General features: G+C 36.5%; 1 protein-coding gene across 3 annotated transcripts in view; it reads left to right on the top strand.

Annotated features, from left to right (window-relative positions):
• LOC121374909 (protocadherin-11 Y-linked-like) overlaps positions 1-3,213 on the top strand; it is a 77,859-nt gene extending 74,646 nt beyond the window's left edge. For all 3 annotated transcript variants that reach the window (XM_041502039.1, XM_041502037.1, XM_041502038.1), the window contains one exon: positions 453-3,213. The gene's annotated coding sequence lies outside the window, so the exon portion shown is untranslated. The remainder of the gene's footprint in view (positions 1-452) is intronic.
• Positions 3,214-25,601: the final 22,388 nt, after the last annotated feature.

Here is a 25,601-nt window from a genome sequence, read left to right as displayed (position 1 = left end):
TCCAAACCACCAAGTCCTCTGTGAGTTCAAGTTTATAAATTTATCACTGCAGAATCCTAGAATTTTGGTCATTAATCCTAGGACTCGTGATTTCTACTGTGACAGTCTGAATTTACTGAGATATCAATCAATATCTAATTATGGTTTGACCCCAAGTTTATTACTTAATACTTCTGCAGCATTACATGTACCTGGTACTTTGGTTTTCTTATATAACAATTTTATGGTATTACGTGTCCATCTGGTTTCATTTGATTGCAGAAATGAATTGCATTAATTGTATATAGTAGACAGCACTGAGTTAACGGCATTGATTTCTGGTCATATATTGATCTGTAACACTAGAAAATGTCAATGTAATCCAGACATTAATATTATTTTGACAGTTTTATGGTTCATACAAAAATACCTTTTCTTTTAAATGCTAGTAATATTGGTTTATTTAATTTCAGGCAGGACGTTTTCAAGAAGCCAACATCATCGAGATGCAGATGTCCTGAATCAGAATAATGTGTTTCATACACTAATGACAGACAGTATAAAACACATTTATCATTTACAGTATAGTACACAGTAACTCAGAATGTATTTCATGCACTCAGTATAACATGAATTTATCATGTACAGTATAATACACTGTACATGTCATCAATGAAAATGTTTCATATATTGACGACAGACTATAACAAAACTTTATTATTTAAAGTTTAATACACTGTAGATGTCATCAATCAGAATAATGTGTTTCATACATTGATGACAAGATAATATAACACATAGTTAATAAGACTGTTGTTTGCAATGGTGTTTAAAAAGTCAAATACAAATACATTATCATTCTGCAATTAAGATTTGAAATATATTCCACATTCTTATGACAGGACATACAGTTTGGCTACAATGATCACAGAAACCAAAAATGACAAGAAAAACAGTTTGGCTACAATGATCATCATTCCAGAAGCCAAAAATTACAAGACTTACAGTTTAGCTACAATGAACATCATCACAGAAGCCAAAAATTACAAGACATACAGTTTGGCTACATTTTAGCAATTCAGTCCATCAAACCAGTTAAAGACAAGCTCTGCATCCATGTTACACAGTTAAGTTACTAAGATATTGAGTGTTTATCAGATGGCTTATCGGTACAAGCTGTCTATTTGTCAGTCATTCTTCATGAGATTGGTAACAGTATATGCATATCAGATACTAAAAAGCAGGCACATGTTAATGTACATTTCTGACATGAGGACACTCACTGGTGATGCTTGCTTTGTTTTCTTTTCTTTTTGCACCTAATGTTAATAAATGTGATAGAAGTGAAATGATGACCTAAAATGTTTATAAAATAACTGAGAACAAAAACTGTTGAGAAAGAGAATGAAAATAACTAATTTGGAAGCAAATATGACCTGATCGTGGTTATAGTCGAATAAATGACAGATATATCATGATAGCTGTGACATGTATCATGTAATCTAGAGACTTATACTGATGTACAATCACAGACAGTTCATAGAGTGATATTTATTAATATACTGTGACATGTTGTGTGTACCGGTTCTTGTACTTTTGTCATACAATTGTCAATGTTTTGCACAATATAATATTATGTTTAATTTAGTTTGCTGATAAAATGCTAAGCTGAAATAAATAATTGGCCAGGTATGGGGTTGATGTTTAATTGTTAGTGTATGGTTAATAGTCAATGAGTGAAAAGCCAGCGTAGTGGCCAGGCTCTGTATTCATAAACGTACTTAAGTCAATGTATCATACTTATTTATGTATTTTAAGTATGTATTTAGGTATCATACATTGACTTTAGTACGTTTATGAATACAGAACCTGGCCTTACAACTCCATGCTGATCAAGCCTTTAAAACTCACTGGATTGAAACCAGTACTGGGATGCAAAATTTTACACCTGCCAGCTTTTAGGCCAGTAAAATAAAAATCGACATAAATGGACATCCATTTACAGTACTTTTAGAAATGTTTATTAAAAGTAGTTTTTGAAATTTAATTTTATGCAGATGTGCAATATCATAAAAAAACATGTTTTAGAAAAATGATTTAAAAAAAAGTATTCTGCTTAAAACTATATATTTAAAAATTCAACTATTTATGATAGTAACTTCTCTATAATGTTTTTCACAGTTCTATGAGAGAAAACTTGATTATGAATTCACAACTTACCTTAATTGTTGAAAAATTTTTTATCCCTAAAGATATCAAACAAATTATCTCATATTTTGTAGAACAAAAGTTTTTTTTAAAGATTACACTACCAGAACATTAATGAAAATAAATTATTTATAGACAACATGATGATGATACATTTTTACATCAAGATGGATACACAAGCAGGGTTAATTGTGCCAGTTGATTTTTAAATTCATACTGGTACCAGTACAATGTAATTATTTTGTTCTACACAATTAGGTACCAGTATTGTGTACAAAAATAGCTTCATGTGATTGCTTTTGGAAAAAAAAGGTATCATTAACTAAATTGAAAGCACCATGGTTATATATTAGTTAACATTAAAAGAGAGTTATAATTTAAAACATTATTAGTATGTAATAAATAACTGCAAATCAATTGATTCCATTTACCAGCTATGGTCAACGATTCGTTTCATGTCCTAATAATGTCTGAAAGTTGATACAGTCTGATTTTACAAATTGATATTACAGTGTACTTGATTATCAGTTTGTTTTCATTCAAGTGAAACTTTTAATTATGACTTACATAGCACTCATAATTATTACCTTTCAATAATAGTTTTCTGATCATTATTGGATAATCAGTCTTAATAAGATTCAGTAATTAGAAAGACATTATACTTCTTGACAATGATAGAAAGGACTTTCTGTTGACTTTTTTTTCTCTTTTTTTTAATCTTTTCATGGTGCTATGCTTTTGTGCTAACATGTAGTATTGTCTGTATATACATATTGTTACTGCTATTTAAGCATTAAACATATGTGTTTTAAGATTTTAAAGCTAAATATAACATTTTGATAAGAACATATCACAATTATATAAATAGAACATGTATTTGCTAATGTTAAATAGATTATAAAATTATTCTTATGTGTATATGTAATACTTCACATTGCTTATGAATTGGTTGCATTCACAAAACATTCTTGTATGTACTATTATATGTATTTATTTTTCTATACAAAACTGAAATAAAACATATAATTTGAATGGCTATTTTGTTATGATTGCATGTGAAATGTTAGATTAAATTCAATAATGTATCACCCCGTCTATTATTAACAAGTAATATGCTCTCCCTGCATCTTCATGCAAATGACAGGTCCCTATGGCATTGCATTTGCAACTGACAGTTCCTTCAGGTTTGGTTCCAGTTTCCTAAAAATCATTATTCCAGATATCAATCCAATCTTAGTTACAGTTTTCTCAAATAAGATATTACACTTTTATGCATTAAAAAAATTTAATTAAATAAATGGTTATATTAAGGTGACTAGCCACTGAAATGTAATAGATTTTAAAAAAATATTAATTAAAGAAATGGTTCTGTTTCGGTGACTAGCCACTAAAATGTAATGGATTAAAATAAAAATAAATTAAATAAATAGTTGTTTCGGTGACTAGCCAATAAAATGTAATGGATTTTTTTTTAAATATTAATTAAAAAAATGGTTCTGTTTTGGTGACTAGCCACTGAAATGTAATAGATTTTTTTTTAAATACGAGTTTGGTAACTACAGTTAAAAGGTACCAATGGTTTAACTTAGCATTTAAAGTTTGTTTAAAGAACTATTTTGTTTAACAACAACACTGGAGCACATTGATTTATTAATCATCGGCTATTGGATGTATAACATTTGATCATTTTTATTTATAGTCTTAGAGGGGAAACCTGCTACATTTTTTCATTAGTAGCAAGGGATCTTTTATAAACCCGGTACACCATTCAACAGACAGGATAACTTAGTATTTAGAAAGATGCTTTTTGTTTGAAATTAAGAAAATATAATAGAAAGCCCATTTAAATTTTAATTTTTTTTAATGATCAAGAAGTTATTTGAAAGCCAATATTTGACTGACTATTTTTAAGACTCCGATATCTACCGTATATGTATGGTTCAATTTAAGCATCACTGTAAAATGATGGAGGTCAGAAAGAAAGGTATCCTGGTCTGTTTATTCTGCTGAATACAAAGATGGAAAACAAATTAACAAATAATGAGAGCTATTTGAAGTGGTCAAAGACCACCTGTTGCAATGGTTCACTGAGAATGAAGTACATCTGGAGATTTGTTTATCTTGTATTAACTACATCAATTATCATGTATGTTCTACATGTTGCCATCCATGAAAACAGTCTGGTATTACTTTACACACCTGTATTAGCAGTACTGTTAGGAGATATCATATGGAGTCTTTAGATTAACAGGTGTTATTGTTTATTTAATGCCTGCAAATGCCATTTTTGACCAAAGGAGTTAAATCTAAAACCTCCATATGGTTATTTGCATTGTAAACTGAAATGTGTTTCAATGGACCCAACTGAATGTCTAGTATTTTTGGAAAGAAATTCCAGGCTACAATCTAACCATAGACCCTTGAATAGTTAGCTTGGTCTCTGCCACTTTTTAATGACATCACTTTCTAATGATGTCATTTGATTTGTAACTAATTACATTTGGTATTGATGAATATTGATAAGTTCAAAACATCATCAAGAACATGGGTTCACAAAGATTGCAAAAAAAATAAAAACATTTACAAAAAATGGAAAAGCATAAGCAATAGACTGAAACTGTCAAAGTTCAGCAACATGCTCCAAGAATATCCTATCTAAGCTGTATAACAAAAGAGATGATTTAATTTTCCAATAGTCTCAGGAGAGTGTGCAGAAATTATGCAGGAGGTCTGGAATTTTTAGGAGGGTTGAGTTATGCTCCCCCAGAAAATATATGAAAACAAAACATTGCTCTGAGCAGATTTTCGTTTTAACCCCCAACACACCTTTCTGCACTCACACCTTCTTCTGAAGACTTTCAAAACATGTTTTATGGTAAACCTTGACTAAAATTATATCTGATATTATACATTAATTTAATTGTGCTTTATAATTATAATCTCATACATTATTTTTATAGTTTAGACAAAACAATACGTCACAACTTGACTGTGCTCATGCCATGAGTGCAAGAATAGTAATATAATAGTACATGTATGCAATGTCATCAACTAGTTGTGAATGCTGTGTTGTTGTTGTTGTTTTTTAAATCACAGACACACATTGACAAAAGTAACACAGCCACCTATCTCTGTCTCTCTCTCTGTGACTCTGCTGTATCTTGTTCTCTCTCCATCTTTCTCTCTCTCTGTGTGTGTCTTTCTCTGTCTCCATCTCTCTCTCCCTTTCTCTGTCTTCCTCTCTCTTTCTCCCTCTCCTCTCTTTCTCTCTGTCTCCCTCCCCCTCTCTGTCTCTCTCTCCCTCACTCCCTCTGTCTTGTCTGTATCTCTATCTCTATCTCTGTTTCTCTTTCTTGAGTGTATTTTATTCCTTTCTCCTTCCCCTCTCCAGTAGTGCAGGGCGCATACTGAGAACCACACTCTCTATGTCCCTTTGGACTACCCCCCCCCCCCCCCCCAGTAGTGATGACATCATGTGGGACCGATTGACAATTTTATTCCCCCACCCCCACCCCTGCAAGTCTTGACCACATATCAAAATAACCATATGTTAGACACCCAATAGCCCTAGTTTAAACTGTTTGTCCTGCTGTATTGTATTTGCAGTACTCGTTAATACGGCAGATTCCTATAGTCATCATAAAGGCGGAGGCGTCTTCAGAATATAAATTTATCATTTGGTGTCTCTTCCGCTTGCATGACTTATCTCTTAACAAAGTTATGGTGATAAAACACAGTTCATTTCCTCTGCTGATAATCTATATTGATTTGTGGACTGAAAGAATAATTCATATGTAATGATGTGGGATAATGCTTATATAATTATCCAGGGATTGAGCCTGCAGTACAGTTCGATCACATATATTATGAAATATTATTTTCCACCCATTTTGATAAATTATTTGTCATTATTTTATTACTAATAATATCCCTTTATCTTCAGGAAACTATAGTATATATTATTTACAACATTCTCAGATAATTCAAGAGAATGATCCATGCCATTGTTAGATGTGGCTTTATATATCATCAAACATTTTCCGTGAGCTATCAAAACTGGAATTTTCAGTAACACAAATCCAAAATACTGTACAAGGTAAATCAATAATCATGCTATTATTGTTACATTTATAAGTTGTTACAGCCATTATGGACTAGATGTCTTTAGATCTTTCTTATAGGGTGTATACTACCAAATCAAATCCCATAGACGACAATAGTAACATATGCGGCTAAAACTCCTACCTGCAATGTATCAACCGACATAAACGCCACGGATATAAATACTACCACCCCTTACACTTAAAGTGAATCAGAAAAAAATGGGGGTCAAGCTGCTCGTTTCTGAGATAACGGGTAGCGTCTATGAGTACCCTAGTTTCGCACAAAATTCGAGTACTTTTTTTTACAGGTACCCCATACATGTTTCAAGCACAAGGCTACTTGACACATTGGTACTAGATGAAATAAAATTGCACATTTATTTTACCCAGATGAAACTATTATTTTTTACAACCAACACACTCACATTTATAACCAATCACAGGACTTGTGGTGTTCACTTCTCTATCAAAAGTTGGGTGCACCTCGAACTTTGACCCAGCCGGAAGTTATTTGGTATAGTACTACCTATAGAGAAAATCTTTGCAAATAATATATACTTGATGCGTATACATCCTCATATGCTGTGATTGTCGACAATTATGTTATTGTTGGTCCGGATCTAGCAGAGACAATCAGAGATCAACTGACTGACTTTTTGACACAAATCTTGATGAACTGTTTTCTGTTGATAACTGCATCTTATAAATACAATTGTTCTGTCTGCTAAATCTCCATAGTGTTTCATTCATTTTATTGAAATATTAATCATTTAATGTTCAAAGCTTATAGATTCGTATGATTATGAAAGTCATTTCATGTAATTACCATTTAACGGAAAATGGTGAAAACGGTGCAAATGAGATTTTTTTTTTAATTTACTTACAAGCATTTTTTCCTGCCACATTGCTTCGAGATAGCACAGTAAACATTACCACGATTGCATGAATTTATTTATTACAACATTAATAACATTCCTCATTGTTACTAATGGATTTTGGAAATAATCCTTTTTGGAAATGTGCTATAAAAACACTATGTTCGGATTATATGTAAACACAAAACTTGCAATGTGGCAGTGGAAAGTAATTATAAGAGAATTAAAGAACTAAAGCTGATGGGGAAATCGCAGATTTGTGGTATGTATGGCCACAGTAGACACACACCTGTTGTGGTTGGAGAGACAAGGACTAGAATGTGGAGATGGACAGTGAAAGAAATTGATTGGCAAGAAATAAGATGGAATTTAAATTGGAATTCAAAGGATAGAAAAGAAAAGGAGGCTTTGGAATAAAATAAAAACCAAAAACCCCCAACAAAACACCAATGTTTTTTTTTTTGTTTTTTTTTAAAGAGGATACCTACAATGTACAGTATTTGTTTTGGGGAAATGTTTGTTATATGCAATTCCCCCCATAAACCCAATTTGGTGTTATAATGGTTAACCCATTACTGTTAAATTCGGTAAGGCCACTTTACTGATTTCATCCTTGCTACCACTAAGAAAGTACTATTAATTCATGCCCTGATTCACAGCTCAAGGAAGGAAGGAAATGCTTTATTTAGCAACACACTCAACACATTTTATTTACTGGTGTCGGACATATGGTTAACGACCACACAGATATTGAGAGAGGAAACCCACTGTCGCCACTTCATGGGCTACTCTTTTTGATTAGCAGCAAGGGATCTTTTGTATGCACCATCCCACAGACTGGATAGCACATACCAGGGCCTTTGATATGCCAGTCGTGGTACACTGGCTGGAATGAGAAATAGCCTAATGGGCCCACTGACGGGGATCGATCCCAGACTGACTGCGCATCAAGTGAGCACTGTACCACTGAGTTATGTCTCGCCCCCACAGCTCAAATACAAATGTATCTCAGGTGTGTACCCAGGACAATGTGCATGAACCCTAATTGAATAAAAGAAAAGAAATAAAAGATTTTACATATTTAAAATGCCCTACAGACAAAAAAAAAGTAAAGTTTGTTTTATTTAACGACGCCGCTAGAGCACATTGATTTTTTATCTTATCATCGGCTATTGGACGTCAAACATATGGTCATTCTGACACTGTTTTTAGAGGAAACCCGCTGTCGCCACATAGGCTACTCTTTTTACGACAGGCAGCAAGGGATCTTTTATTTGCGCTTCCCACAGGCAGGATAGCACAAACCATGGCCTTTGTTGAACCAGTTATGGATCACTGGTCGGTGCAAGTGGTTTACACCTACCCATTGAGCCTTGCGGAGCACTCACTCAGGGTTTGGAGTCGGTATCTCGATTAAAAATCCCATGCCTCGACTGGGATCCGAACCCAGTACCTACCAGCCTGTAGACCGATGGCCTGCCACGACGCCACCGAGGCCGGTCCCCTACAGACAAGGTTACACATCTGTGATATTCCATTACTAGCACACTAGTTAGAACTGGGGATACTCAAGAGATCGGCTGACAGTGATTAGTTCTACGAGTCTTCACGTCTAACAGGCACACTCGCTAGACTTTACCTAGCATGGAATCAACTCAAACAAACAAACAAATTGTGCAAGAAAATCCTACAGGAGAATAGGAGAAATTCTAGACACAAATCAATCCATTAAGTCGATTTGTGTTTCTCCTGTTATAGCATTTGTCACATTTATTGAGTTGAGTTCCATGTAAAGAAATCTGTCAGCAGTGATTTATTGAATACATTTATTATTCATTTGTTAGCACAGTGCCACAAAGTACATTGACAGGAAAAGTTGACAAAACCCAAAGACTTGGATTTATGCTCGCCAGTGTTCAAATCAAGTTGTCTAGAATATAGTACTGAAGGAAATCGTAACACTTTTCATTTGGCTTACACCCAAGTCAGACATTTATTGATCCAACTACTGAAATTGCAAGCTAATATGTTTAAATGAATGGAAGTTTAACAGAATCCCAGCCTTTTGTAAACTGTTATTTAGTAGGTCAATATGCAGACAGTCTCCAGAGATAAAGTTAAAGTTTGTTTTGTTTAACGACACCACTAGAGCACATTGATTTATTAATCATCGGCTATTCGATGTCAAACTTTTTTTTTTTAACTAGTAGCAAGGGATCTTTTATAATTATGCACCATCCCACAGACAAGATAGCACATCCCACAGCCTTTTATATACCAGTCGTGGTGCACTGGCTGGAATAAGAAATAGCCTAATGGGTCCACCGATGGGGATTGATTCCAGACTGATCACGTATCAGGTGAACACTTTACCATTGGGCTATAACCATATACTATCAAAGAAACATGTCCAATTTTGGGAGAATTCAGTTTTACAGTTGAGAATTTTCACTGTATGCGTGTGTGTGTGTGTGTGTGTGTGTGTGTGTATATATATATATATATATATATATATATATATATTTATATTTATATATTTATCAATTATTGACCGTCATTGAGGGCAATATCATGTTTTATGGACCAAAGAAATTGATTTTGATCAAAGGCAAGTTACCGATTACCTCCAAATGCATTTTTTTAATTTGTAACATAAAGGGGCGGGACGCAGTCCAATGGTAAAGCGGTCGCTTAGTGCATGGTCGGTCTAGGATCGATCCCCATCGGTGGTCCTATTGGGTTATTTCTCATTCCAGCCAGTGCTCCACAACTGGTGTAACAAAGGCCGTAGTATGTACTATCCTGTCTGTGGGATGGTGCATATAAAAGATCCCTTGCTGATAATCGAAAAGAGTAGCCCATGAAGTGGCGACTGCGGGTTTCCTGTGTCAATATCTGTGTGGTCCGTAACCATATGTCTGACGCCATATAACCGTAAATAAAATGTGTTGATTGCGTTGTTAAATAAAACATTTCCTTCCTTTTAACATAAAATCCTGAGAGTGCCGATTCCAACTGCATTTTGATGTAGCATGTACGTTTCTAAATCTGTGAGGTATTCCTTACACAATTTGACGATTACTGGCCGTGTTTTTGTCGTATTTGCAGAATTAAACTCAGCATGACTAAATATGTTATCTTTTTGTTGAAGGACAGCAAAGCATTTTGTCACAAGTTTGGGCTTGTTTACATTAGAATTAGCAGTTGACGTTGCATTACATTACCTACTAATTAATTGGATAGAATTTTGTCTCATCTTTATTTTCATTGGTCAGGGCAATATCACTTTTGATGGACCGGTGGGACCATCTCAGAGCAATGTCACTATTTACGGAATGTCATGTGACTGGTTTTTGACCAATAAGAATACAGATAGATTTTCATTATGTAATAAATATATATACTCTTAAAAAAACAGAAGGGGAACTCTAATAAGAATTTACAATTGCCAATTCACCCAATGTTAAATGGTTACCAACGTGCCAAAATTCGCTATAATTCGATCGCGCTGCGCAATCAATAGATCCGTCATTAGCATATAGTTATCGATAGATCGCGCAAGCATCGGTTGATCACACTGCGTCATCAGTGGATCCGTTGTTAGCGTACACCCATCGACGCAGCGCGATCGATCGATACTTGCGCGATCTACTGATGGGCTATGGGACGCTAATAAATGGCGCAGCGCGATCGACCGATGGCTACGCTAACGACGGATCCATTGATGGCGCAGCGCGATCGATCGATATATATATATATATATATATATATATATATATATATATATATATATATATATATATATATTGGGTGATTAAAAAAAGAGAGCAGAAAACGAACACACAAAAAAGAGAAGAAGAAAAAATAAATCCCCCCCACTCCCCCCCCCCCAAAAAAAAAGGACAAACAACAACAACCAAAAAACTGGTCCCACTTTTTGAAGTTGAATCGTGAACAGTAAATTTTGCACAAAACAAGTCCATTTTGTTGTGTAGGCTATTGGTGATACAGTTTTATTTTAATAATAATAATAAAAAAAACACTTCAAGAAATAAGCAAGTGTATTTCATCCTGTAAGAAAAACAGAGAGAAGAAAACGGTGGGCCAAGCAACCATTGTTTTAGTACGTCAGTTGATGGTGACGTATTGTTTTGTATCAAGCGTCATTTTAAAACTAACACACACATACACACACACACACACACACACACACACACACAAAATATATATATATATATATATATATATATATAAATGAAACCTGTATCATCAATATAACACAATGCAATACCATACAATAAACTGGTTTTGTGCAAAATTCTGCATTGTATACTTTCCCCGATATTCAATTTCAAAAAGTGCGACATGTTTTAATCACCCGATATATAAAGTTATTCCTCTCTCCGGGTAAATCTGAAGCAGTTCTTTGGTCTGTTATTAATGATTTGGCGATTATAGCTTGCCGGATTATTCCGTTCTGCGAAACGCCGCTCCGTTACTGTGCAGACTACGCAGAGCTCCATACAGCACAACTCCCATAGAGTTTCTTAGACCGGACATTTTCCGATTCACTTAGAAATCAGATTAAATCTGCCGCATCGCTTGTTCTTTGTTTGCTATTGATGAATCGCCGCCACGCATTTGACAAGTGTATTATTCGCGAAAACAGATGATTTTACCATAATTCCTCAAAGAGATTATCAAATAATGGATAAACGGAGTTTTCTATCAATAATTGTGAAGTTAATTTGATTTTCAAATGTCGCCAGACGCTTGAACATAAAACATAAAGAGTTACGTAGGAAAATCCTTTAAAAAAACAAGAAGATAAAAATAACAACAAAGTCAACCGGTTGTGACTTAACAATTGTGTTGGTATGCTATCATATTAAGGATAATCTAATGCCTCCCCCCCCCCCCCGCCACACACACAACAAAAATAACAACACCAACAAAAAAAAAATCCCCACAAAAACAAATCCAACAAAAAACAACAACCACCCCAAAATACCACAAAAAACCCCACAACAAAAACAAACAACCCAAAGAAACAGATGAATTCTTGAAACGAACGAGCATGAAAAGCGCAAGACACTAGGAGGTCCGGGACATGCCACCCCCCCCCCCTCCACCACACACACACACACCCGGAAAGTTTTAAATCTAGAAGCTCTGAAATTCCACTTTGCAGCCATTTCAGGAAGATTACATACTTAAAAGTTTTTACTAGAGCTGGGCGGTATTGAAATTTGAGGTTCGGTGTCAATATTGGTATTTTGGAGTGATTTACGTCGGTATCGGTACGGTATTCCGTATTGACATTATACCGATATCGAGCCCTATTTTCGGTATACTCGGCTTTAAATGCATCCCTGTTAAGGCCCACCCGCTAATTTCATCTAAATACAATTAAATTCCATACACAAAGCTCTCGTCTGATTTATACCAACCCATTTTGCGTTCGTTAGATATATTATTAGTGCTTTCCGGGAAATATTTTTCAATACCGAAATTTCGGTATTTTGAAATTTGTTCGGTACGGTAAATCGGTATTGACATAATACCGATACCGAACGGTATATGCAGTATACCGCCCAGCTCTATTTAAAACGTCAATAGCAATAACCTGTACTGTGTTCGCATCCCGGTATTGGCTACCACATAGAGCAAATCAGTGGGTAGATGTAATGTCACTACACCCACTTCTCTCACATTAACCACTAACAACTAATCATTAACCTACTATTCTAGACCAGGTAGCTGAGGTGTGTGCCTAGGACAGCGTGATTGAAACTCAGTTGGATACGAGCACGAAAATAAGTGTAAATGACATGGAAGGACTCCTCTAATTTGGTGCGAGGCAAAGTTATGAATAATATTATGTTATATATTGCATATCGGATGTGAATCTAGTGTTTAGTTAGTTCTATATGACGAATTACATTTACAGATTTTTATTTTGTTTTTGGGATTGTAATGATAACCAATGTGCGTATTTATATAACTATAGTCTATTTTTTTATAAATAATTTCGGTTTGGTTTGACGTAAGAAGAAAAATAAAAGTGTTGTGGAAATAACAAAAACATACTATTTTTGTGTGTAATTTACATTATTTAAATTATCAATCGGCTCAGAAATAAACAACTTGTAGTAAATTCCATAGTATGAAAAAAGGTGTTCTCTGTAGGTCGATTGATAGCCTGGACCATATTGTTATTGTTACAGACTTGTTGTAAGTTTCACTTGTAGATTGTTGTGTCAGAATTACCAAATGATAAATAAATCAATGTGCTGTAGGTGATGCCGCCAAATAAAACAAACTTTTTCAAGAGTTAAAGCAACGTCTGCATTAAATGGTTTTGATATTTAAAAAAAAAAGATGTCTCTGATATATCAGGGCCTTCGGAGCTGGGAAAGTTTGGGGGAATATGCCCCCACCCCTACACTAGTTCAAGCATGCCCCGGACTCCCCTAGACGTCCCGGGCGTTACGTGCACTTGGACAAGGCTCCGACGGTGCATATGTTTTCAAAATAAACATCACTTCAGATCTTGACAGAAAGCATTTTTATGCATTAGTTATGTAAAATCATTTCAGTGGTTGATACGTTATTGGATTTACGGTGTTTGAAGCTTAAAATGTCGTGCATATGATATTACGTTATTGGGTGAAATTATTCGGCTGACAGGATATCACAGGATGGAAACTACAAAGACAGCATCAATTATGCTTCTGTAGCATTTACAGACTGATTCATAATTAAATAGTTAATGACTCATTTGACATCATGTGGTTGTAACATAATATAATGGCTATTCAAAGAGAATTGTTTGTTTCAATAATAATATCCACAAATGAAGCCCGCACAGTAATATAATATAATACGTTACACGACCCAAAATAATTTTACAGTTAAAAACTTGTCAATGAGATCATTGGACTATTTCTCATTCCAGCCAGTGCACATATGGTATATCAAAGGCCGTGGGTATGTGCTATCCAGTGTGTGGGATGGTGTATATAAAAAATGTAGCGGGTTTTCTATCTAAGACTATATGTCAGAATTACCAAATGTTTGACATTCAATAGCCTATGAAAAATAAATCAATGTGCTCTAGTGGTGTCGCTAAACAAAACAAACGTTAACTGTTTATATATTTAAACAACTAGGTCCATAACACGTTAGTGAAAAAACGATCGGTATAGGTTTCTTGCTGGGCTGGATTCCACACAAAAACACTGTCAGGGACATTCCCCTTGTAAGCTGGAACTGGAACTGGAACTATTTTCTCGTGCCCCTATCCATACATGGTTCAGGCACGCCCACCATGTATCCATGTTCTGGCATCGCCAGTCCACGGTTCCATGGCATGTAAGCTACATGGCAAACAACTGATGCTCTGTTACATGCACTAATAGATCAAACAGTTGATATTACTACAACAGAATGAATCATTCATAGTTTGAAATGTTATTGTGTACTATGGACTCGGCGTCACTTTATGTGCCCGTCCCTCTATACTTACCGCTTTGAAGATTCCTCGCCCAGCATTAGCACCTCGTGTTTGGGTCTAATAGGTTCTCTAACAGTCGCTGTGATCTCCCTAATTGCCACTTAATGTTAGATGCTAATTATCACCCTGCTCATCCATCACGCCGAGGTGTCGACCTGGCAGCCACCAGTCCAGTGATGTCGGCCTGTATTTGGCGATCATCTGTTAGCTATCAAACGTCCAGCATAGAGAACAGAGCAATGTTCTGCCCATCTTTGCCTCACCACCCATGACAAAGTCTCTTTGTGTTCAATGTTTCTGCTTGTTCCACCAGTTAAAATGAAGGTCACATGAAGGCCAAAACATAACTTGTTAAATCAATTTGATGCAATACTGAATTCTTTTACTCATTGGTAAACTCGTGTCAAAGTCGTATCTCTGTACTGGAGTGAGTCCAGAGGATATTTATATAAAGCGGTGACGTGATTACAAAATCGACAAATCCATGCAAAAACATTTAAATGTGACAAAAAATTAGACAAAATGTGATCAAACTATTTAGATTTTAACCTTTTAAACTCGGACAAAAATGAGTTTCTCGCCTAGGCTGTTTCTGTCTTCAGTTTGCAGGTATGAGGGAAATGCTTTTTTTCCACATTATAGCGATGTGTTGGGTGTTGTTTCACATTAAAATGCTGTGGTTTTCCCCATATTAGAATGATGGTCGTCTGGCATTAGACCGGTGTTCTTCTCATATTAGACTGTTGTTTTTCCATTATTAGAGTGGTGTTCTTTCCATATTACAGTCATGTTCTTCCCATAATAGAGTGGTGTTCTTTCCATATTACAGTCATGTTCTTCCCATAATAGAGTGATGTTCTTCCCATAATAGAGTCATGTTCTTCCCATATTAGAGTGATGTTCTTCCCATAATAGAGTCATGTTCTTCCCATAATAGAGTGGTGTTCTTTCCATATTACAGTCATGTTCTTTCCATATTAGAGTCATGTTCTTCCCATAACAGAGTGGTGTTCTTTCCATATTACAGTCATGTTCTTCCCATATTAGAGTGATGTTCTTCCCATAATAGAGTCATGTTCTTCCCATAATAGAGTGGTGTTTTTTCCATATTACAGTGATGTTCTTTCCATATTAGAGTCATGTTCTTCCCATAACAGAGTGGTGTTCTTCCCATATTAGAGTGATGTTCTTTTCTTCCCATATTAGAGTGATGGTTTTTTTCGCATTAGACTGTTGTTTTTCCTTTATTATAGTGATGTTCTTCCCACATTTATGATTAGAGTGACCTTCTAACATTTGAAGGATGCTATTCTCATACTAAAGTTATGATCTTTCCATATTAAAGTGATGTTTTCCCAACATTAGAGTGATGTTTCCCTCAATATTAAATTGATGTAAGTATTAAATCGTAGCACTAGACCCAAATATCATGTTGTATGCTCAAAGTTCTAAATGCTACCAATGTTTAATTGCCATTGATGAGCCATGTGACAAGACTTACTGTAAAATTGTTTTATCTGCCAGGAAATTCGTGTAATTTGATTAGAATTAATAACTAGGTACTACTGTGCTTCAAATGTATGGGGTGCAAGTAAAATTAGTAGGACTATTTTTCTGCAGATCAAGTATAGTCAATAGCGCTTCCAGTCATATCTGAACAAAATAGGACTGGAGTTTATATATATTTTAAAATTAATATTTAGAGTGAAGTGTTGTAGTATTTGTAACACATATTATAACTGTTGATATAAATGTAAAATAGTCTGTTGATTCGGATGTAAAACAATTACCAATGTTTCTTGATACATTGCATCATTGAATCTTCAATAGTTTTCCAAATATAATATCTCTAAACAAAGAAGAACAGTAAAAAGAAAGAAGAAAACAAACCCCCAAAACCTCTCCAAAAAAACCCCCGAATCTCACACAATCCCACTATCTTAAGTCATGTTGAAATATTTTGTCACTAACAAAAGAGAAAAGAAAAAAGAAGCAATAACGAAAACTTGCAACTGTGAATCCTTAGAAGCGATTACTAATCAAATCTAAACAAGCTGAAAGTAAATTAAGCTCAGTTTTCATTATACACAGCCAGTAACACTTACTATTTAGTAGAGGAAGAAAAACAAATTTAATGGGCGAAGAATAAAAAAACCTTGGGCGTATAGTTTCCCCTAAAGAGTGCGGTCTGCAATTGAAGCAGAACATCGTCTGACAAGAAGATCGCAGGCTGAAATGAGGTGGCAGCTGATAAAGTCTTCTGCTAAAGTGACAGTGTAATGTATAGTTGACATAAGTAGTTTTTCCAAACCCGACGATTGATGGGTTAACAAGTTTGCTGAGTGCACACAGAATAGATGTTTTATCTCGGCGGCAGGTATTTTCATAGATTGTTGAGAAGATGGTATATGGCACAGAGGGGTATTGGTTTATTCAGTATTTGTCAGTGACAGTAATGTGCAAAATAACAAAATACCAACATCATGGCATTTGTTGTTTATTGAACTAACATAATAAAGCATATACTAGTCAGGACCCCGTTCCACGAAGCGATCTTAGACCTGAGATTACCGTAACTGCACAGCTAACATATACACTTAAGGTGATCTTAGCGCTAAGGTCGCTTTGTGGAACGGGGCCCAGAGCCGTAGCTAGGATGTTTTTGGTCTGTGTGGTGGAGGGGGGGGGGGGGGGGGGGGGGGGGGGGGCAGATGAATTATTGGAATGAACGAGCATGGCAGGCACAAGACACTAAGGGGTCCGAGTCTTGTCTCCCCCCCCCCCCCCCCCCACACACACACACACCAGGAAATTGTGAAATCTAGAAGCTCTGAAATACCATTATGCAGTAATTTCAGGGAGATTACATACTTAAAACGTCAAGATAAAAAACCAGTAAATTACGGGATTTAAAAAAAAAAAACCTAACCGCCTTGTCCCCGCTAGCTACGGCCCTGCGTAGTATAGCAGTGTTTGGAACAGACAGGACCAAGGTCGACCTTAAAAACTGAACATACTAATCAGGACGAGCTGTTATGAAGCTCCAAACTTAAGTTCTGACTAAGACGAAGAAAATGGTAAGAAACAAAATAGAAAAATTCATAAAGTTTTATTGTACTAAAACTGTGAGTTTATTACATACATATGGAAATAATAGAAATCTATGAAAACGGCTACTGCTCGTATTCTTTTAATCATATCATGTCCAATATAATTCATAAAAATCACGGAGACTGCAACTACTATCACAGTGCAACCAAATTCGTGCACTGAACATATTGGGGGGTGGGGTGGGGGGATTTAGCTCACTCAGTTGAGTGCTCGCTTGAGGTGCTTGCGTCGCAGGATAGAACCACCTCGCTGGATCCATTCAACTGATTAGGTTTTTCTTGTTCCAACCAGTGCACTACAACTGGTCAAAGGCCGTGCTATGTGCTTTCCTGTCTGTGGGAAAGTGCATATAAAAGATTCCTTGCTGCATTAGGAAACATGTAGTGGGTTTCCTCTTATGACTACGTGTCAGAATTAACAAATGTTTGACATCCAATAGCCGATGATTAATAAATCAATGTGCTCTAGTGGTGTCGTTAAACAAGCACACTTTTCTGAACATATTAAGAGATAAAAACATGAACAAATTCAACAAAGGCGAAAGAATTAATGAATGAATGTTTAACGACACCCCAGCACAAAGATACACATCGGCTACTGGGCGTCATAAGCCTCAGTCTCACATAAACGAATTATACCCCGAATGTCCAGGAATATACACGATCCTGTGCAGCCCCGATTGCTTCCGATTTTTTTGCGGCAAAATTTGCATGATTCGGCTTCTTTCCCGAACTGCGTACGAATGCTCACGACTGCTGCAAGAACTAATACGATACCATTATGATCTTGAACCCGATTCATTACGAATCGGACCGACCTACTACGTGTCCCCTAGGATGCCTTCTCGAATACGCTACGAATCATGACGATTAATGAGGAACGCGTCAAGAATTACTACGTCACACCTACGAATACGCACGACTGCTACTCGAATCAGTACGACTGCCTCAACAACCAGTACAACTGCCGCAAGACGCCTATATGAAGGCTGCCGAACAGGCCAAATTTCATTCGACGTTCTGCCTGCATGCAGGGAACATCACCATGCCACTCTTCAAGAAGTCAGCAACCGGCTGCAAGCGCCGAGGGAAGAGCCAGCGTACCCGTAGAAAACCAGAGGCAGAGAGAGAGAGAGAGCCAGATGTAAAGAAAGACACTTTAATAGTCGTTTAACCACGAATATCCCGAATGCGTCTACGAACATACTACGGTTACGCACGATGCCATCAGGAACGCGTAAGATTGAGTTACGATTTCAACTTTATTCACGATTACTCCCGACAGTTTTGAACATGTTCAAAACAGTCGGGAGTCGATCCAGAACATTCAAGAATACTGACGAAAGGCCAAGAACACCCTACGGTCTCAGTATGTATATCCAAGAATTCTTAAATCCGGCCCATTCGGGATATAATTCGTGTATGTGAGACTGGGGTTATACAAAGGTAAGCACACGAATATGATTATTAATATAAGCGAGACATCAGTATGTACACATTCTACAGCGCTGGTCAGGTCAGGTCATGCGTTTCAACGTGCACATTCGTAACAAGCTGTTGTAGCACACGTATGCCATGGGCGCAGGTGTTGACTTTCACCGGCTCCTCCGACCAGGGGCCCTATTTTCGAAGCCATCTTAGCCTACGAAATCGTGAAATGATCGTAAGCTATGACGTCACTATGGCATGCGCTGTAGTGACGTCACAACCTACGACGGTTTTACGATTTCGTAGCGCTAAGATGACTTCGAAAATAGGGCCCCTGGACTGGAAAAGGTTTGGGGGTGGGAGAAATGTGGGAGAGTCGGTCGCCGGCGCTGGCATGTGCAAGGGAGCACAAGTACCCCGACCAGGGGCGGTAGCGGGCGAGAGTTGGTTTTGGTGCTATTGAATTTGCTAATTAATCCGTAGGATTAAACCCAAATGGAAAAGCTACAGCGCTTGAAATCGTTCTGTTTGCAACTGGTGAGACGGAATCGGTTCTATTGTACGAAGAATGTGAGGACTGTTTAACACGGAACAAACGATAATAAAAAATCATTGTATGTTCTGTACATGATTAATTAGATCTCAACAAGCCTAATGAGATATGGAATAAAAATGACTTAGACCAAAAATCAAACATTTGATTTTATGTCAAAATCATTGTGTTTTATTACCGAGTGCTGCAATCAATTTAAAACACTGTACCTAGTTTATTGGAAATCGCTATCGTTAGCCTTAATGCTAGCAGTCGATCCGCGAACAGACGATCTGCTGAAGGCAGATATGGCACCGACAGACAAACATTATTACTTTGCCTCGCTGACTGGCAAAAACCAGCTCTAAATTAACCTCGGATGATTTACTAATGCGTTGCCTAGGTTCATTTCGATACTTAGGAAATATAATCATTTAATGTTTTACAGTGACGCTAGCGAACCACTGTTTGATCGGGAACGTAAGACGCGGTGACAAATACATTAATCAAGATAATTTCTGTTCCAATTTCATCCTGGTCTTGATTTACTGCTTCGCATTTTAAAGCAAATCATATTTCATTCTATAACTAATCAATTTAAAAAGTAAATACAAGGCCGTAGATAGATTGTTCTTGCTTTGGAGGATTGGACGCCACTGCAAAAATGCAAGGAAAATGACTAATGAAGAAGGGTTATGGTTGTAAAATTGATTAAGATAAGGCAGAAAAAGGGAATTCAGACCAAATACTTATTAATATACTAAACCCCATCTGATTTGTATCGGACTGTATTATGCTGTTACAAACTTGGGTCATTATTAAAGTATATTACGGGGCCGTATCTATAAGCGTACGAGACGAGGGCTGGGGGAGTGGGGGTGGGGGGCTACTGCCCTTAGTGCTAGAGCAAATCCTCAAATACCGGGCAAAAACGATAGCGATATTCGGGCAAAATGTGCTAATCTGATACGTTTTTACGATGTATTTTCATCATTCTATCCACAAAATTAGTTGTAATCCATGTAAAAACGATTCGTTTGTAACCCTATATAGCTGTTTGGCAGTAATACTAATATGAATAAATGTTGTTATCCAGATTCGGGCTTTTTTTTTTTTAATTCAAGCAAAAACCAGTTTGTCACCCTACAAAAATGGGAGCCCGTATGCCTATGGCCGTATCGACATTAATATTTAGTTACATTCTGTTATCGCCGCCCTTCTGAATACACAAAGTTAAAGTTTGTTTTGTTTAACGACACCGCTAGAGCACATCGGCTATTGGATGTCAAACATGTAATTTTGACATAGTCTTAAAGAGAAAACCAACTACATTTTTTTATGCTAGTAGTAAGTGGTCTTTTATATGCACCATCCCAGAGACAGGATAGCACATACCACGGCCTTTGACATACCAGTCGTGGTGCACTGGCTGGAATGAGAAATAGCCCAATGGGCACACTGACGGGGGTCGTCGTGGTTCCTCGAACAGGTCAAACGAAATTGTGAGAATAAACAAGGCTGTTAATGTAATTATAACTATTTGGGTGGTCTTCCGGTTATGAGTGAATGCATTTGTTTCTGCCACCTGGGAAGGCAAGTATTCGTAAATATAATCTAATTATGCATTATCTATGTAGTACGCTGTAAAAAAAGCTTACATTTATGTATGTAACAATTATGTCATATTTATAAGACGAACGTCGAGATATTGTCAAAACACATACACTATCTTGATGACCTTTTTTGTTTTTAACTTGGTATCGATGTTGCATTATTAAAGCCTAATATTTCACTATATCTCTAAGACACGGTAAAGGTTTGTATACTATGCATCCATTCATTACAAATGACTTCAACGTAGTTTACAACGAAACAGTTTTTAAAATAAAAAAGAACTAAAAAGAAGTGTTACGCGTTAGTTTACTTGGAGACAATTAGAAGTTGCATTAGAACCAGAGTAGGTGTGGATATGGCATACAAAAGTTAGATGTATTAAAAGAGAAGCTGCGACGGTGTATTATAGATCACACTATAGTGTCTGTAATATGCCAATATTTTGAATATGTGAAGCGAACATATACGTTAACTGGCGAATACACGTAAAAAAAACAACGAAAAAACAAAACCGTTCACGTCTAGAACCAGGGTGGCAGGTTTGCCTCCTCCCTCCGGACGTCCATGTTCAAGTCTATATTCAATTAAATAGTAGTATACCAGGAAACCTTTAAAACAGTACCATCACAGAAGACACCAGTACACACAAAAATCCAAACACCAATAAAAAGTCCAGTACTAGTTCGAAACTGAAACTATTACTGAAATATCTTTTGTTGGTTGTTGTGAACGTTCAAGATTAGTAGCCCTTACTGTTACAGAAAACACATATCTGCATAGAGAGAACGTTACTTGGATATTACCCCTATTGTCAAATCTTATGGTGGGGAAGATTTGGAAGAATTTGTCACTTGTACCTAAAGTTTTATCATTCATAAAGTTCTATAATTTGCCTATTTTAAGAAATGATTATAAAAAGCTGCATCAGTAAACACAGTTTATTTAACCAGTACATTTGGTTATAACAGTTGTAGATGTGGTTATAACATCAATTACAAGCGTGAATAATATTATATAGACAGACTAATAGAGCACGTTTATGTAAATTATGAGCGTTTTCACAAGAATATCTAGTTGGTGAGCAAACAGGAAGTGGACGTCTACAATTACAGACTGCGTGTTCTCGTTTGCTTAAAAACATCCCCAACTATTTGTGGCACTGAAGAAAACAAATGTATAATTAAATTTTAAATATATGTGGTACATGTGTCTATTTTGTTTTAATTTCTGGTTCTCTGCGTTTTAGTTTCCTGTACAGATACCCTTACCGAAAATCTGGACTAATAAATAAATTACTTTTGATCTAACGGTTAATTGTTACAGACAACATAAATCTATAACAAGCCGTTGTAGCTATAGTTCAACGGGTGGGGTTTTTTTTCTTTTCTTTTTTTTCAAATTTCTCTGTATATATAGCACAAAACATATATTGTTTTTAGTACAAACTAAATTAACTTTTATTTAATTATTTATGTTTGCCTTACTCCTAGTCCTGATTTCTCCGGTTCTAACTTCGACGATCGCTGCTCTCTGTACTCCAAATTACATTTACAAGCACTTGGCTTCCGTGGCGACAGTAACCAATCCATGCACTCATAACCGGAAGATCCTCAAAATGTTTGCTTTGCTTTACAAAATGTTATGCGTGATTTGATTACCTACGTGATAAAGAACCTAATTAACTTGTAAACATTTATTTTCGTTAAATGTTGACTGGGTAGCGATGACAACAAGTATAACATAATTAGGTTTGTCAGTTATACCACTAGGCGGCGCCAACAGCGATTGCAACCCCAGTGTGAAAACTGCTAAGGTTTAAATAAATAAATAAATAATGTAAATGTGTTTCCAAGAACTTAATCGTACGTAAATAAAATGCTCGATTCTAATTTTTTTTTTTAATATGTAAAACACTTTATCTGAAGACACTTTTTAAAAACCCCAATCTGTAACGGTAAACCATATGGTTGAGTTTACAGGTCACATCTGTTTTGTATGCCTTTTCGGTTTTGTGCTAATTGAGTTTTGAAATGTGTTATGACATTTGTAGCTTTTTGTAAAAGCAAGGGAAACAAACATTGTTCATTTGTAAATTGATGAGAAAGAAAATAATTTTGGTATTCTGTTAAAAAGACAAAAACAAATTGCGGGAGAAATAGAAGAAAGAGAGAGAGAGAGAGAGAGAGAGAGAGAGAGAGAGAGAGAGAGAGAGAGAGAGAGAGAGAGAGAGAGAGAGAGAGAGAGAGTTAAAGTTTGTTTAGTTTAACGACACCATTAGAACACATAGATTAATTAAACATCGGCTACTGGATGTCAAACATTTGTTAATTCTGACTCGTTGTCATCAAAGGAAACCCGCTACATTTTTCCATTAGCAGCAAGGGATCTTTTATATGCACTTTCCAGCTGACAAGAAAGCACACACTACGGCCTTTGACCAATTGTGATGCACTGGTTGGATCGAGAAAAAACCCAATCAGTTGAATGAATCCACCGATGTGGTTCAATACTGCGACGCAAGCACCTCAGGCGAGCACCCCTGAGAGACAGAGACAGAGACAGAGACATAATGTCCGCTGATTTGGTTGCTATCAAGTAGAGTGAGATGCTTTTACTGAAAACATGAGCTGCCCACTGCGTGACATGGAAAACAGTCTGATGTATGGATAATATTAACTTCCTCAGATATTGCACCACAACCATGTTAAATGTTGAATCGCCGAACCACATGATTAGCCACAAACGCGTGACTGTGATGGGGTTGGGTGGGATGGAGTGAGGTGGCAGACGAATGACTTTATTCTGTCAATCCCAAGGTAAAGTCGGACATCTAGTTGTAACTGTTACGATATTATGTAACATTTCCTGTTAAATGTGTACCCTATTTATAAATGTTTACTACTAAAATCAAACAGTTTTCAACTTTCAATTAACTAATTCTTCAGTAGTGCTTCAGTTATGGCTTACAGTATACGTATAAACAGACTTGGACATCTGTCGTATTGTACATGTAAAATATAATATATTTATGAAGCTCGTCAAGTCTGTGTTCGTTGTTCTCAACATGTGTTCGTATTTTCTCCTGAGAAAGAAAGAAATGTTTTATTTAACGACGCACTCAACACATTTTATTTACGGTTATATGGCGTCAGACATATGGTTAAGGACCACACAGATTTTGAGAGGAAACCCGCTGTCGCCACTACATGTGCTACTCCTTCCGATTAGCAGCAAGGAATATTTTATTTGCGCTTCCCACAGGCAGGATAGCACAAACCATGGCCTTTATTGAACCAGTTATGGATCACTGGTAGGTGCAAGTGGTTTACACCTACCCATTGAGCCTTGTGGAGCACTCACTCAGGGTTTGGAGTCGGTATCTGGATTAAAAATCCCATGCCTCGACTGGGATCCGAAATCAGTACCTATCAGCCTGTAGACCGATGGCCTAACCACGACGTCACCGAGGCCGGTTATGTGTAAACAGATAATACTACATGAGTGGCTGTTAGATACCATTTCTCTTTTAACGAGTTGTTTTAACCACGACGCCACCGAGACCGGTTTTCTCCTGAGATTCAGCAGTGTCCCACAATTCTGGCTTCACTGTAAGTCTTCCTTCACTGAGATTCAGCAGTGTCCCACAGTTCTGGCTTCACTGTAAGTCTCCCTTCACTAAGATTCAGCAGTGTACCACAATTCTGGCTTCACTGTAAGTCTCCCTTGGCTAAGATTGCTTCTGTAAATATTTTCGTTCTGCCTTTCTTCCAGATTCTTGTAAACAGGGGCACATGTAATTGCTTTTCTTTCTAGCTCATTTGATTTTTATGGAGAAAAACATCTCAGGATTTCACCATGTGACGTGACCATCCCAGCCATGGAAGGCACGGGAATCCAACCATAGAAATAATTAAGCTCATGCAGAAAATTTAATTGCATTTATTCTAAAACTTTAAAAGCAATTAATGTTAATTAATTCCGGTCGGGTCGGATCGTAGTCAGATCTGTAAAATTAAACATAGTTTCGACGTGGGCTGTAGTTGAGGATTTTTTATTTTTTAAAACTTGGACCTTTCTGTTGATATGTTCTGGTTTCTTGTTCATGGTAGCGCTGGATCTGCAGATACAGGTTACCTTTAAGTTCAAACACCAGTTCAGTGCTTAATAACTAATGTTGTAAACACAGAACTTTATTATCGTGGTCAGTTACGTAAGTAAAGGTCAGAAACGGGATTT

This window comes from Gigantopelta aegis, chromosome 6 (assembly GCF_016097555.1).
Source record: "Gigantopelta aegis isolate Gae_Host chromosome 6, Gae_host_genome, whole genome shotgun sequence".
NCBI lineage: Eukaryota > Metazoa > Mollusca > Gastropoda > Neomphalida > Peltospiridae > Gigantopelta > Gigantopelta aegis.
The sequence above is the reverse complement of the archived record's forward strand: the minus strand, read 5'-3'. Positions and strand labels throughout refer to the sequence as shown.